The sequence below is a fragment of the Nyctibius grandis genome, chromosome 12 (genome assembly GCF_013368605.1).
Source record: "Nyctibius grandis isolate bNycGra1 chromosome 12, bNycGra1.pri, whole genome shotgun sequence".
NCBI lineage: Eukaryota > Metazoa > Chordata > Aves > Nyctibiiformes > Nyctibiidae > Nyctibius > Nyctibius grandis.
Window position 1 is genome coordinate 4,355,544 of NC_090669.1, and position 13,052 is coordinate 4,368,595.

Here is a 13,052-nt window from a genome sequence, read left to right on the forward strand (position 1 = left end):
TTTAAAAGTAATGGCAGCTTTTATCAAATACAATGTCTTGTCCTATAACTGACATATTTCCAACTAATTGTTTACATTACCTCATCTATTTGCATTTTATATGTATGGCTATTATTTGCAGGCTTTTGTTCTGTCAAATATGTAAAATATTTTTGTTCTCACTGGAGTTTTCAGTACAAACAGACCTAAAACCAGAACCCCCCACCCCCAACAAACCTTGATGCAGAACTCTAACGTCTTTCCAAAAGATAATTTTTTTTTAAATACCACATGAATATTTTTCATATTTTCTATGAGTCTGAGTTATTTTAGGAGTTTAAAGAAAATTTAAGGACATGAATTAGTTTACATTTACAGCAGCCATCTTGTCCCAAGTTCTCAACACTGTGACTCCACCATCCATTTTCCTCAGAGTTAAAATTAAACCTTAACACAATGGAATACAGCCTCAGTGTGACGTTTGTTAAATGTGTTCACTCTAATACTGGGAATTATATAAATTACAAGTCAGACCTATTCAAAAATTTGAACAACTTCCAAACGGGGTCACTGTGACAAAGCTAAATTCCAATTAAAGCTATCTTCCCTTCCTTAACAATGGACACGTACACAACAGTTCTAGAGATACCAGTGACATGAGAGAGAAAGGGGGAGGGAGGGATACTCGTAAAACTAGGCTGGTCTGTCTACAGTCAGTGGAGAAACTGTCCTCTACAGAGCAGGAGCTTAATTCAGTGAAGCAAAATAGAGCCCATGCCAGCAGTTGCAATGGTATTGCCTACGAGACTCTGTGGCCATACACTACATATGAATTGCTCACAGCTGTGTCTAACACTAATTTTGCTTCCATTACTCTTGAGCAGAGGTTCACCCTCCATGCTCGCTCAGATACGCTATGGAAGACAGATAAGGCCTGGTTTCTGCAAAGCATGTTGTGGGAAGGGAAAGTGGTGGGAAAGTGACAAAAAACGCCCACCTCACCAACAGATTAGTTACATATCAGGTTATCAAGTGCGTGTTCTCTATGATGCTCTCGTGACACAAGCTTGTTGGCTATCTCGCATCACTGCAGTACATTAGCTATACCAAGGTGGAAAATGTTAAACGATGTTACTACAGCTTCAGAAGACATAATACAACCCCACAACAAGACCCCACACAGCAGTACCACCTTTTGTGACTTTCCTTTTGGTTTATATATTAAAGTAAATGAAAAACAAGAAAGCCAAGCACCAAGGAAACTACAACGAAAAACATTATAAGGAAACAGAATACACTTTTATAGTAATTTAGAAGAATGTTTTATGATATGCTATGCATGTTATAACACAGAAACATATAAATAAGGCATCTCATAATTAAAAATATTCTGTAATAACATCAGGACAAAACCCCTGAAAATTTCATGCATACTTAAAAGCCATGCTAGTGTAAACCAGTCTCAAAACAAACAAGCAAGCCAACAAGGCTCCCTGGCCCAAACTGTGTCAATTGGATGCTTACACTATGGCTTTGTCTCAAATGAATTGCTGTAAAGGATCTGGTTAAAGATACTGGAATATATATATGGCTAGTAACATTGGCAAGGTAGAAGAGACTTCATAAACTTATACTTTGCGTTACAGATGGTTTATGGCATTTATTCAAGGTTTAAAATAAAAAGAGAACAGAATAAAAGAAAAATAATGTAAAGCCATAAATACAACCACTGTGTGCAAGTAAGTGCAGCAATTAAGTAACTGGGGAGTGGGAAAGAACAGAATAACCCCATCTCCCATATATCATAGAGTGTAATTCAGGGCCTGATCACAGTAACAAGGGCCACATAAAAAGGAACCGTATCACAGTCTTAAGCAAGCCACGAGCTGGTTGCATAGTGTCCTCATGTTCCCAACAGCCATATTTACAAAAGCAAAAAAGACAGTAAGCTTAATAGGCTAGGGATGCTAACGAGACAGCCGCGTGCGCTAGCTGAAACTTTGAGGCAGAGGGAGAGACTGTGTAAAACACATTGATTAAAAAAACCTCCAACCTTTATTATACACATTTGTGTTTTAGAATTAACATTTTCGCCTTAAATCTTATCTAATAAGTGAGCTGACAACTCTAGGCATGACATGGATTCTGCAAGAGTAAAATTGAAAATTTATAGAGTGTCTGAAATCAAAGAGAAGAGTCTGTGGGGGCCAGCGAGCCAAGGGGTAGGTAGAAAATGATCCGATAGCTTGTGGAGAGGATGCCTGCACGTCCCATGTAATTTCTATTACATAATCAGTCAAAGCCTTCAGCGAAACCAACACGCTGTGCCTAGCGCCACATAATTAAAGACAGCCCTTGTCATACCATTCCCGGGAACAGCGGACAACACAGGGTGACTTTGTTAATTCACCTGAAAGTACTCCTACCTTATTTAACTGCGGGTGCATTCAGCAGTTTGCTGAAGAGCATGAAAGTATTCTGAAGGCCATTATATGAATAGTCCTGGTGAGATTAAGCCTTGGACGACCGTCCCTGCACAGAACCTCTACAGAGTAAGCAAAGCAGAACTTTCTGCCCTCCACGCTTGGTCCCCACTGGAGACTGAATTATCACAGAATCTGAACTACCTTCCGTCTCCTAGCAATGGTGTCATCTCTCCCCCAAAAGATGATATTTGGAGCTTGAATTGCCATTATTGATGCAATACCTGTCTTGTGAATAATGAAGCAGGCTTACTACCCCAAATCAACTTCAAATCAGGAAAAATGACATATTTTGGAATTTTAAATGCATTCCTTTTAAATACAGTTTTGTTCTCATGCAAAAAAAAAATATGTTCACTGATCTTAGTTTCATTAACAGCAGGGTGACACTTTCTTATTACCTCATCTAGTTTATGCACAATTCTGTATGTTGAACAGCCCAAACATTTAAGTCTGTAAAAAAAATATTGCTAATTGTTCTTCAATGAAAATACCTACATAATTAACTTGAAAGAACAGATACAATGTTTTGGTCAAATACCTAATGAAGCCACAGTTATTTGTACCTTTAGTTCACCTTAGTAAAGAATACACAATATATCCAAATAAGAACATAGTGTCTCTATACAGACCATAAGTATTTAAATTAACAACATTTTACAACGCACTGGTAAGCGCTGCAGAACCACCGCATGCAGATGCATTACGATAATTGCTACGCTATCAGCCTGCCCAAGATTCAGTCATGGGTCACTTACAGAAAGAGTAACTTAAACTACTGGTTCAGCACTAGGTACATTTTCAAGTATACCTTCCAGCAGTTACTCTATTAATGTGCAATCCTAGAGTTGCACAACTACAAAAAGTTACTAACTTTACTGTAGAAAAAGACACCCCAGTTTCCCAGGAGTAGCAAACGGTGTGCTGTAGACAACTAGTAAGTTACTGCGCACTGTCACTACTGACCTCTGGAAACCCTCCTCTGTAATAGAATCCTGATACACCACCCACCGCTCTGCAGAGGAAACTCAGCCAAGTTGTTTGTGTGTTTCTATATCGTTTCCATAGCAAAGGTCAGTGCATGCGTAAGTTAAACTAAAGCTGGAAGGCTAAAGACTGAAGGTCACCACAGGATAAGCCAGGAGAGCTCCACGCCAAAGCACTTCCAGCTGTATTACTATGCTGCATACAGTAAACTCATGCATGCGTGTCAGCACTTATCTTACAATTTTTACCAAGTAACTACAAAGTTAATGAGAGAATTTTTGGATCATCAAGAAGTTGTAGTTTATATTATGAAAACATGATACATTCTTAATGCACATATGGAAAATCCTTAAAAAAATGTGTAACATTAGAGACTACATAGATTAATTTGATCACTGAAGACAGCAGCATTTAAACTTGCAATTTTGTGGTAGTGGCAAAAACCTTTTCCTTGCTGAGGAAAGCAAGTAGGTCACATTAAATAAGAGGCATCAATGTGCAAAAAAGAAGTTAGCTTTTTTCCAGATTACATGCTGATTATATTGGGGCCATATCTGGCTGACATGTCATCAATTCCATGCTCTGATCTGAAGGAAAGCTTGCAACACTTGACAGCCTTATGAGAACACTTTTTTTAGTCTCTAATATTTAGAAGTTTTACCTCCCCTCCCTGCCTTTTTTTAAATTAAGAAGGTTCTATCTATATTTTCCATTTATTGTTGCAGGCCAAGTATTACCAACCTCTATTCAAATGTAAACGTTATTTAGCTGCAAGATGTGTTTTCTTAAGACCTGTAACAAGTCTTCAGAAAAACATCCAACAAAAACTATACGCATCACAGTAAACAGGTACTTATCAGACCGTACTAGTATGCTTTGAAATAGTCTGGTTTTCTGAATCAAACCCCACTTTGTTTATTTACCAAAAAATCGAATACCTAATAGTGTCACTGAATTCAGGAGTAATGTCAGGGTTTCACATGCCTACTCTTTCAGGCTAAAAACTAAAGGGAAAAAAAAATGGAACTAAGGAACAACAGAGTCCAGTTGGAGGCCTGTGTCTAGCGGAGTCCCTCAAGGGTCAGTACTGGGACCAGTTCTGTTTAATATATTCATTAATGACTTGGATGAGGGAATAGAGTGCACTGTCAGCAAGTTCGCTGATGACACCAAACTGGGAGGAGTGGCTGACACAACGGAAGGCTGCGCAGCCATTCAGAGAGACCTGGACAGGCTGGAGAGTTGGGCGGGGAGAAACTTAATGAAATATAACAAGGGCAAGTGTAGAGTCCTGCATCTGGGCAAGAACAACCCCATGTACCAGTACAAGTTGGGGACAGACCTGTTGGAGAGCAGCGTAGGGGAAAGGGACCTGGGGGTCCTAGTGGACAACAGGATGACCATGAGCCAGCAGTGTGCCCTTGTGGCCAAGAAGGCCAATGGCATCCTGGGGTGTATTAGAAGGGGTGTGGTCAGCAGGTCAAGAGAGGTTCTCCTCCCCCTCTACTCTGCCCTGGTGAGGCCGCATCTGGAATATTGTGTCCAGTTCTGGGCCCCTCAGTTCAAGAAGGACAGGGAACTGCTAGAGAGAGTCCAGCGCAGAGCCACGAAGATGATTAAGGGGGTGGAATATCTCCCTTATGAGGAGAGGCTGAGGGAGCTGGGTCTCTTTAGCTTAGAGAAGAGGAGACTGAGGGGTGACCTCATTAATGTTTATAAATATGTAAAGGGCAAGTGTCATGAGGATGGAGCCAGGCTCTTCTCAGTGACATCCCTTGACAGGACAAGGGGCAATGGGTGCAAGCTGGAACACAGGAGGTTCCGCATAAATATGAGGAAAAACTTCTTTACGGTGAGGGTGACTGAACACTGGAACAGGCTGCCCAGAGAGGTTGTGGAGTCTCCTTCTCTGGAGACATTCAAAACCCGCCTGGACGCGTTCCTGTGTGATATGGTCTAGGCAATCCTGCTCCGGCAGGGGGATTGGACTAGATGATCTTTCGAGGTCCCTTCCAATCCCTAACAGTCTGTGATTCTGTGAAGGGGAAAAAAAAAAAAATGGAACTAAAGCTTGGTCAGGTGGAAGTTAGAAAATAATTTTATTAGCTAAGTTTTATGCTCAGCAATCAAGCAATACTAGATACTAGTGACTTCCAGAGAGTGCCAAAACTCATTTGATTGTATTTTAAAAGCAATTTTAATGCAAAACTTCCCAGCATTTATTAGGAAATTGCCATGTTTAACCAAACTTTCACTGGGATTTAATACTCAGGGTTTACCTTTTATGTGCCTTTCCTTTGCTTGCTAATTGAAGATGAAGATTCTATCAGTGCTTTAGTGCTCCTTCTCCTTTGCACAATTAATTCACTGCTCGTGGCATTACTAGATTGGTAAAGTAGGCTGATGAGAAAGCAAGTTTTCACATACAAATAGGCCTCCCTAAAAATAGGGCATAGTCTTGAAATACAAGCCATGTCAGGGGAAAAATCTGTGGTAAGTTCAGTGAACAAAAGACTCTGTTAACAACTTCAGCTTCACCAAATGCACCAGTATCCATATAAAAATCCTCAGCTCAAACATGAAGAACAGGGAAGGAATTACACAGCTGTGTCAAGACCTATAAGCACTTACTAAGCATATACTTCAGATGGAGATTTCCTAAGCTTCTTGTGGCCTTGCAAAGGTGCAAGGAGTGCTGACCTATCATCTTCAATGGACTGTTTAAAAGAAACGGGAGAAATTCACAGAAGAAAACTCCATTCAGATCTATTGGGCAGTACCCAACCACTGTCTCAGAAAGTTGTAACAGAACATGCAATATTTTTTTTTTTTCTTAATTTCATTCTGATTCTGCAAAACTTATAATGTTACAAAAAGTTAAATGTCTGATTTTAAAATATGTTAAACCAAAACAATATCTACTTCCTCTTCCTGAAGCGCAGTACTATTTTCTATCACTTGATTATTTGATGTACCTTTCCATCAACTGAGAAGGAAAAGCCCACACATCAAAAAAGCATCCTCCTTTTTTGCTAAATAAACTTATCAAGTAGACTGACTTGAAGACTTTTAAGTAGTACAGACCTTTGCAATTCTGAAAAAAGCAGTGAGACATAAAAGGAACAAACTTTAATAAACTATTAGATAGTGGCACAAGTCCAATTTAAAAAACATTTTAAAGGTCATCACAGACAAACGGGTCCTGCAAAAGACTAAAGCAAACAAGTAATTGCAAATATCAGCGCATTATTGGTTATGACACCATGTGTTTACACAACGTGCAGAACATCCATCAGGGTTTAAAACCTTGGATTTCTATCTCTGAAATCTCACACTCTTCTACACTCACTCACTGTTTGCAGACAGGATTGAAAGTGTTTTAAATACTAGTTTCAGGCTATTTTGAAGACTGCTTTAGCTCAGAAGCCTGTCCCATTCTATGCTACCAAAAAAAAGGAGATCAATTCATATCTAAAATCGTGTTAGACTAACAGTACAATTTCACACAGTGCAGAATTGCCAGTCACATCTAGCTAGCCATCACAATACACTATCCATCTGCAGTTTGCTCTACACTCTTGAAAAAAAATGTGGTATTCCTGAAATACCAACTTCCAGTGCCAAATTATGCAATGGACAGTTCTTGGACAAGCATTTCCAGGATAGAAATTGGTTATTCCCACATAACCTATAGAAAAAAAACCCATAAATTGGTTTTACTTTGGGAAAAAGTTACCACTTTTCCACATTTTAGTAAACATATGATACAAAAAACAGATGACTGTGTCGTCCAGTGTGCCATTTTTAATGTTTTTCACATTAATTACTGCATTTTCTAGATCAGAATCCCATCCAAAGGTCAGTGTTTTTCCCAATACAGCCCACAACATGATTCACACAGGCTGCGACTTACCTTCTGCCTTCTAGATTTATTTGCAGGTTGTTGTCACCAAACAACAGGAGGCATTTAGAGCTGGGATACAGCCTGCCTTCTGGTGATGTACAAAATAGGGAAGAATTCAAGACAAAAAAAAAAAATTAAAAGTAAAAGGCAGGAAGAATTGGAAGGGTCACAAAACACAGAAAAAGTGTGCTATTTATTGGGCTCAGAGAACAGGGAGAACTCTGATAGTATACCTGTTATTCAAGTAGCTACATGAATTTGCCACACAGAACACCTGGGAAAAGGCAACAGCCCCAGAATTACAGGCCAGGAAACATATACTCATTTAGACAATCCTTGTTAATTTATTTTTATCAGATCATCTCTGACATTGCTCAGTTAGATCCTCTCTTGTAGGTTTATAGTTTCTTCCACCAGAACTCAGGCAGAGTTTGACAGGCTTTTTGAGGACACATTCCTGTTTCAGAATTCTCAAAGTAGTTCAAAATTAGTTTACTTTATCTCAATTAGTTTACTTTTTCTTCCATTGTAGCTCTTCAGTCATGACTTCAAGCTCTGCAATCACTTTAAACAGAGCTGACATTCAGTACTCTTTCACAGGTCTCCATTAAACCTGACACAGGAGGTTACTGTTTGCTTGTCAGTGACTAGAAGTGTATAACCACTTAAATAAACTGGTTTTTGTTTACCATTTCTTTAATTTTTGATCTTACACCTTTCTTCAGCTGTAACACTGCCGAGTTGCCCATACTGATTACACGATGCTTCCCCTTCTCTGTTACTGCAGAATCAACTACAGTAAGAATTTTGCTTACGGCAGAGGAATTGACGAATGATTCTATCCTTAAACCCTTCGTAGGGTGGCAGAAAGACACTGCTGGCACAGGCAAATTCTTAATAGCTACCACTGCCCCAAATTTGTCTTGCATGCCTGGGGCACAAGTGGATCCTATACAGTGTCTGTTGCAGACACATCATCAATTTTAGAATAAATTCCCCTTATCATAGTTCATATCCAGAACTGATTCCCACTGTGGTAAATGGCTACAGGACAGATGATAGCACCGTTCTGTATGCAAGGAGGAGTAACAAGGAGCTGTTAGCTCAATAGTCCCTCAGCATATCACATTGTACGGTTATCAAGAATAATATCATGTAGATCACCTTCTTCACTAGTAACAGGACAAGAGGTAAAAAGGAAATACTTCTTGTTGTGCATAACACAGCTTATGAAATTTACTACCAAAAGACATCATTAAATTTAAAATACTTAAGAAAACTCAGAAAATTGCAGAAGTCGACATTAATAGCAGGAACATAGTATACAAAACAAGTTTGTTCTAAAAAGAAAAAAAAGTCTTAGATCAGAAAGCAAAAATACAAAGTAAAAAACCCACTATCCCTGAGAGATCCTTATCGTGTGCCCACCTGCTCTAAAATGCTCATATGTTTTTGATGATAAGCATTATCCAAGTGAAGTCTCATGAAGAACCCTAATCATTTTAGATAACAGCAAAAGCCCATTCTAGTAAATTGTAAGTGTAAACATTATTTTATTATGTACAATCTGACCTATGGGAAAGGTGGGAAATTCAAGCAATGATGACCACTCATTTAGAGTCAGATGAAATGTGGCAGCTATTTGTTTAAAAGGCTTCGTAGATGGGTACAGTAAGTAACCTATTGCATTAGAAAGGCAGACAGTGCTCAGAGGCTTTCTGTCTTCTGACAATGCAATACAAAATTTCCACATAATTTGGATGATGAAAGTTCAACATGCCACCCTTCTCCTTGCTAACCATTCTGCCAAGTTATTTATTCCTTCCTTGTGAAAATTGTCAGCGTTACCTTGCAGATTCTCTACTGAAGTAAAATAAATTGTTCCAGATGACATGGATTAGCTGGAACATACTCCCAAGAAAGCAGAGATTAAGATTACATGTATCTACTATTTAGAACATTTTGCATTAAAAAAGCTGAACACAAGATAGTTTCATTACAGAATTTGCTTCCTTAAAGTCAATGGACTTACAAAGCAAAGCATGATGCTCCACTCATTTCATTTCCTCACATTTGGAAATAAGCTGATTAAACGTACTCACAACAGATGATGCCAAATTTGTCAGAAGCTTAGTCTCCTAGCAACAGGTATGGTACAGTATTAGTAATAGATTAATGACATGTACTAATAGATTAATGGCTTGAAGCTATGTACTATCTTAAAATCTTTATTTTAAACAATACACCAACTGCACATGCAGAACTACAGAGGTTTCACAGTTCAGAAATGAGATACTCGAGCCTTCTATAAAATAATGTTCAAGAGCAAAACAAACTGTGTAGCAAGCAAAAGCACACAGGCCTTCAAGCACCCAAAAATGTGGCAGTTGGACTTGATGATCATTGTAGGTGCCTTCAAACTGGAATATTCTATTCTATTCTATTCACCCACATCCCTTCTCGTCTCTGACACTGGTTAACATACAGCTACTTCACACAAGAAAATGCTGAGTACTTTATTGCAATGATCACACACGTGGAAGTGACTGGTGTAAAGCTAAGAGCATCAAAAAGAAAAGTTAAGTCAAGTCAGAAACAAGCAGTAATGCATATCGTGAACTGGATTTGTGTACTAAGCTTCTGGAAGTGCTGGAAAAGATTCCACTTTTGTATTCAAATAAGAGTAATTTTTATCTGCTCACATCTATTTTGTATTTACCTTTCACCAAACTAGGCTCTTAGCATACTGTTTTTCCCAGCAGTGAGTAAAAAGTTAATACAAATCAATGTTTTGTTTCGTAACAACTTCCTCTCTCCCATCAAGCACAACTAATTTCTAATCCAGCTGGAAGAGACCAAATTGCAAAACAGAATATTGATTTGCATTTGTATTCATTTTAATTTAGAGAGGCATAGTACAATCCATGTGTTTAATCATGAGACTGTCAGACACAAATACTATGCCCATTTTTAAAAGAGCATTCATGTCATAGGAAGGTATTTCACAATTCTAATGTAAATAAATAGCTTTTAAAATCATTGGTGTAAGTCACAATGATTACAGATCTGTTTTTTTCTAACTTGCATTAGTACTGCAGCTTAGAAGCATCTAGTTCTGTAAGCGAAAGTAAGCCTACATATATTTGTCAAATCTTATAAACATCAGCAAAACAAGTTCCCTTAATGCAAATATTAGTGCAAGACACAAACAACCAGGGGGAGAAAAAAAAATTTGAATGCAGCTCACAAAAGCTCAGCAGACTTATTTTGTCAGCTAAAATCTCTCAAGTTTCTATCCTCATTAATGACGTGTTAAATTCCAGTGCCAGCACCTTGGCATGTGAAAGTTGCGTCTACTTGTTCTCCACCGACTAAAGCAACACAATGCTCCACGTGTGCCCGGCCAACTTTCAGATTCCAGTCTAGCCCAGGCATCCTCAATTTTCTCTGGTTTGCAGCGTAGACTTCCATGAGAAGCACTTGACCCTTTCCTCTACTGAGCTAAGAAATCTAGTAGGTCTGAGAATAGGAGGAAGTTGGAGCTGGTTAGGCAATGGTATTGTGATGAGGGGGAAAACACTGAGCAACTTTGTAACAAACATGAGAGTTGGATGAAGAGCTCAGATTAAGAATGGAAATGGAAGGATAAAGAAAGGCATTCAAGAAAGATGACAGGATGCAGATAACCAGCCCTTTTTTTGAGAGAGAGAAAGGAAAGATAAAAAGTCTTAAGAGGAAAAAGAGGAGGAACAAAAAAGTTCAAGGTAAGCTATCAGAGAAGAAACAGAGTTTGATAAATAGCCCAAAGAATATGATTAGGAGTCAGATTGAGAGAAGAAATTAATCAGATGAAGTGCTTGGGGGGAGGAGATTGTTTAGGCAAGCAAAAAGGAGTAGGTAGTCCAAGACATTTAAATTCTGCTGGTACATCTTTATTGACATAGGTAGAACATTAGAGCTGTTCCAAAACTAGTGTAATTACAAAGCATGACAGAATTTGCTTGTCAGAGAGGAGGAAAAAACTACAGGGAGAAAAAGTGATAACGTGTTTATACTACAGTACGAGTAGGAGAAAGAGAATGGGGTCTGATTATGCAAATCCTATTAGCACTTTGCATCTGGTCTCAAACTGTAATGAGTTACTTCCAACTACTGGAATATGATAAATATATCAAAACACATTTTTAATGTATAGACTGCTATAGTGAAAGACTACGGACTGAAAACCTGACTGCTGTTTTGCTGGAAAAGAACAAGAAATATCCTGGATTTAGGGGAAAAGACAAACCCTGCTGTAACCTTAATGTAATCAGACTAATTTTTTTTCCTATTTGTTTTATAAAGATTTTAAAATTGTTGTACTATTTGACTTATAAATGAACAGTTAAGTTTTATCTTAACCTGGTTTGGGATTAAGATAAAGACCATTAAGCAAGATTGAGGTGAATAAGTAAAGAAACATTGCTTTCACCCAAGGATGTGGCAAACTGATAAATTAAGGGACTTTAAGAAGTCCCACAGCTCCTCAGCACAATCTGCCCCACGTCCAGGGAATGAGAGCATGGGTTCCCTTTCAAGCTGCATCAGCCAGCTGGCACTGCAGATATTAAAGGAGACATCAGTGACTAATCCAGAAGTCTTCCCAGCATAGAGTAAGATATTTGTGTACACACCTGTACTCTGAGAATCACAGAGGAGCACATCGCAGTTACACCCACACTACCAAACCCACACATCTTTCCCTTCAAAGAGAATACGATGGCAAAGCTTTCTTACGAAAGCCAAGCCTAATTTACCAGGACCTTACACCTAATTCTGAGCTCAACAATAATTGGATGGTGTTTGCAAAGTATTTAAATACTATGCTTTAGATGCTATTAGCATTTGGAATATTTAGCATTAGCAAAAGAACCCAGCCAAAGCAACTGTTAATGGCAGGTACCAGTTACCAAAACAGTCAGTATATCACCACCCTGTGTTAGCCAGATGAGGACTGTTGCCTGCACGACAGCATTTTGTTTAGTCCTTAAACTGATCTAAGCTGTTCTACGAGACAATAAAGCTTGCACGATTCCAGTAAAACAACAGAAATGATGTCAAAAAAAGAAAGCAAGGAACAAGTCTTATGTGCCCTTATAGATTACCAGTCAAAGTCTAATGAAAGTAGGTGATACCTTACTTTTTAAGAAGATATCTACCATTAAACAGCGAGTAATAACCTTTGGTTCATGCTGAAGAAAAAAAAAAAGAGTCAAGTTTAATTTACTCCAAACATTTAAGTGAAAGTTAACAGAATTTATGGGTACCATTTCACAGAAATAATGTAATAAAAAACACAAACAAGAGGCATTTATAGTATTCAGAAGGTGTCTCAACACCAAAAGACAGACAATTTGATTCAAATGAAGCTATATCACATTTCAGTGTAGCTCCAGCTACTCTATTAGCATTACGTTTCTTACCTGTCCCCCATGCACACTTCTTCCTCCTTAAAGTTCATGTTGAATACATTAATACACTATTGCACTGTGAATCCACTCACAAGCATAAAACTGCAGACAGCATAGAATTGTGACATTTACTACAACTGTAGCAAACTGTAAATTTTTAAACATCTAAACCCAACTTTTCTATTGAACAAGTTACATTTAATGGAGAAAATCTTACCCAGGAAGGACTGTAAGCTTCACACAAGGTAA

The 13,052-nt window shown here is 38.4% G+C and overlaps 1 protein-coding gene across 2 annotated transcripts in view; it reads right to left on the reverse strand.

Annotated features, from left to right (window-relative positions):
• The window catches only part of NFATC3 (nuclear factor of activated T cells 3), a 74,572-nt gene that overhangs the window by 31,927 nt on the left and 29,593 nt on the right, over positions 1–13,052 (reverse strand). The gene's annotated exons all lie outside the window — the stretch shown is intronic.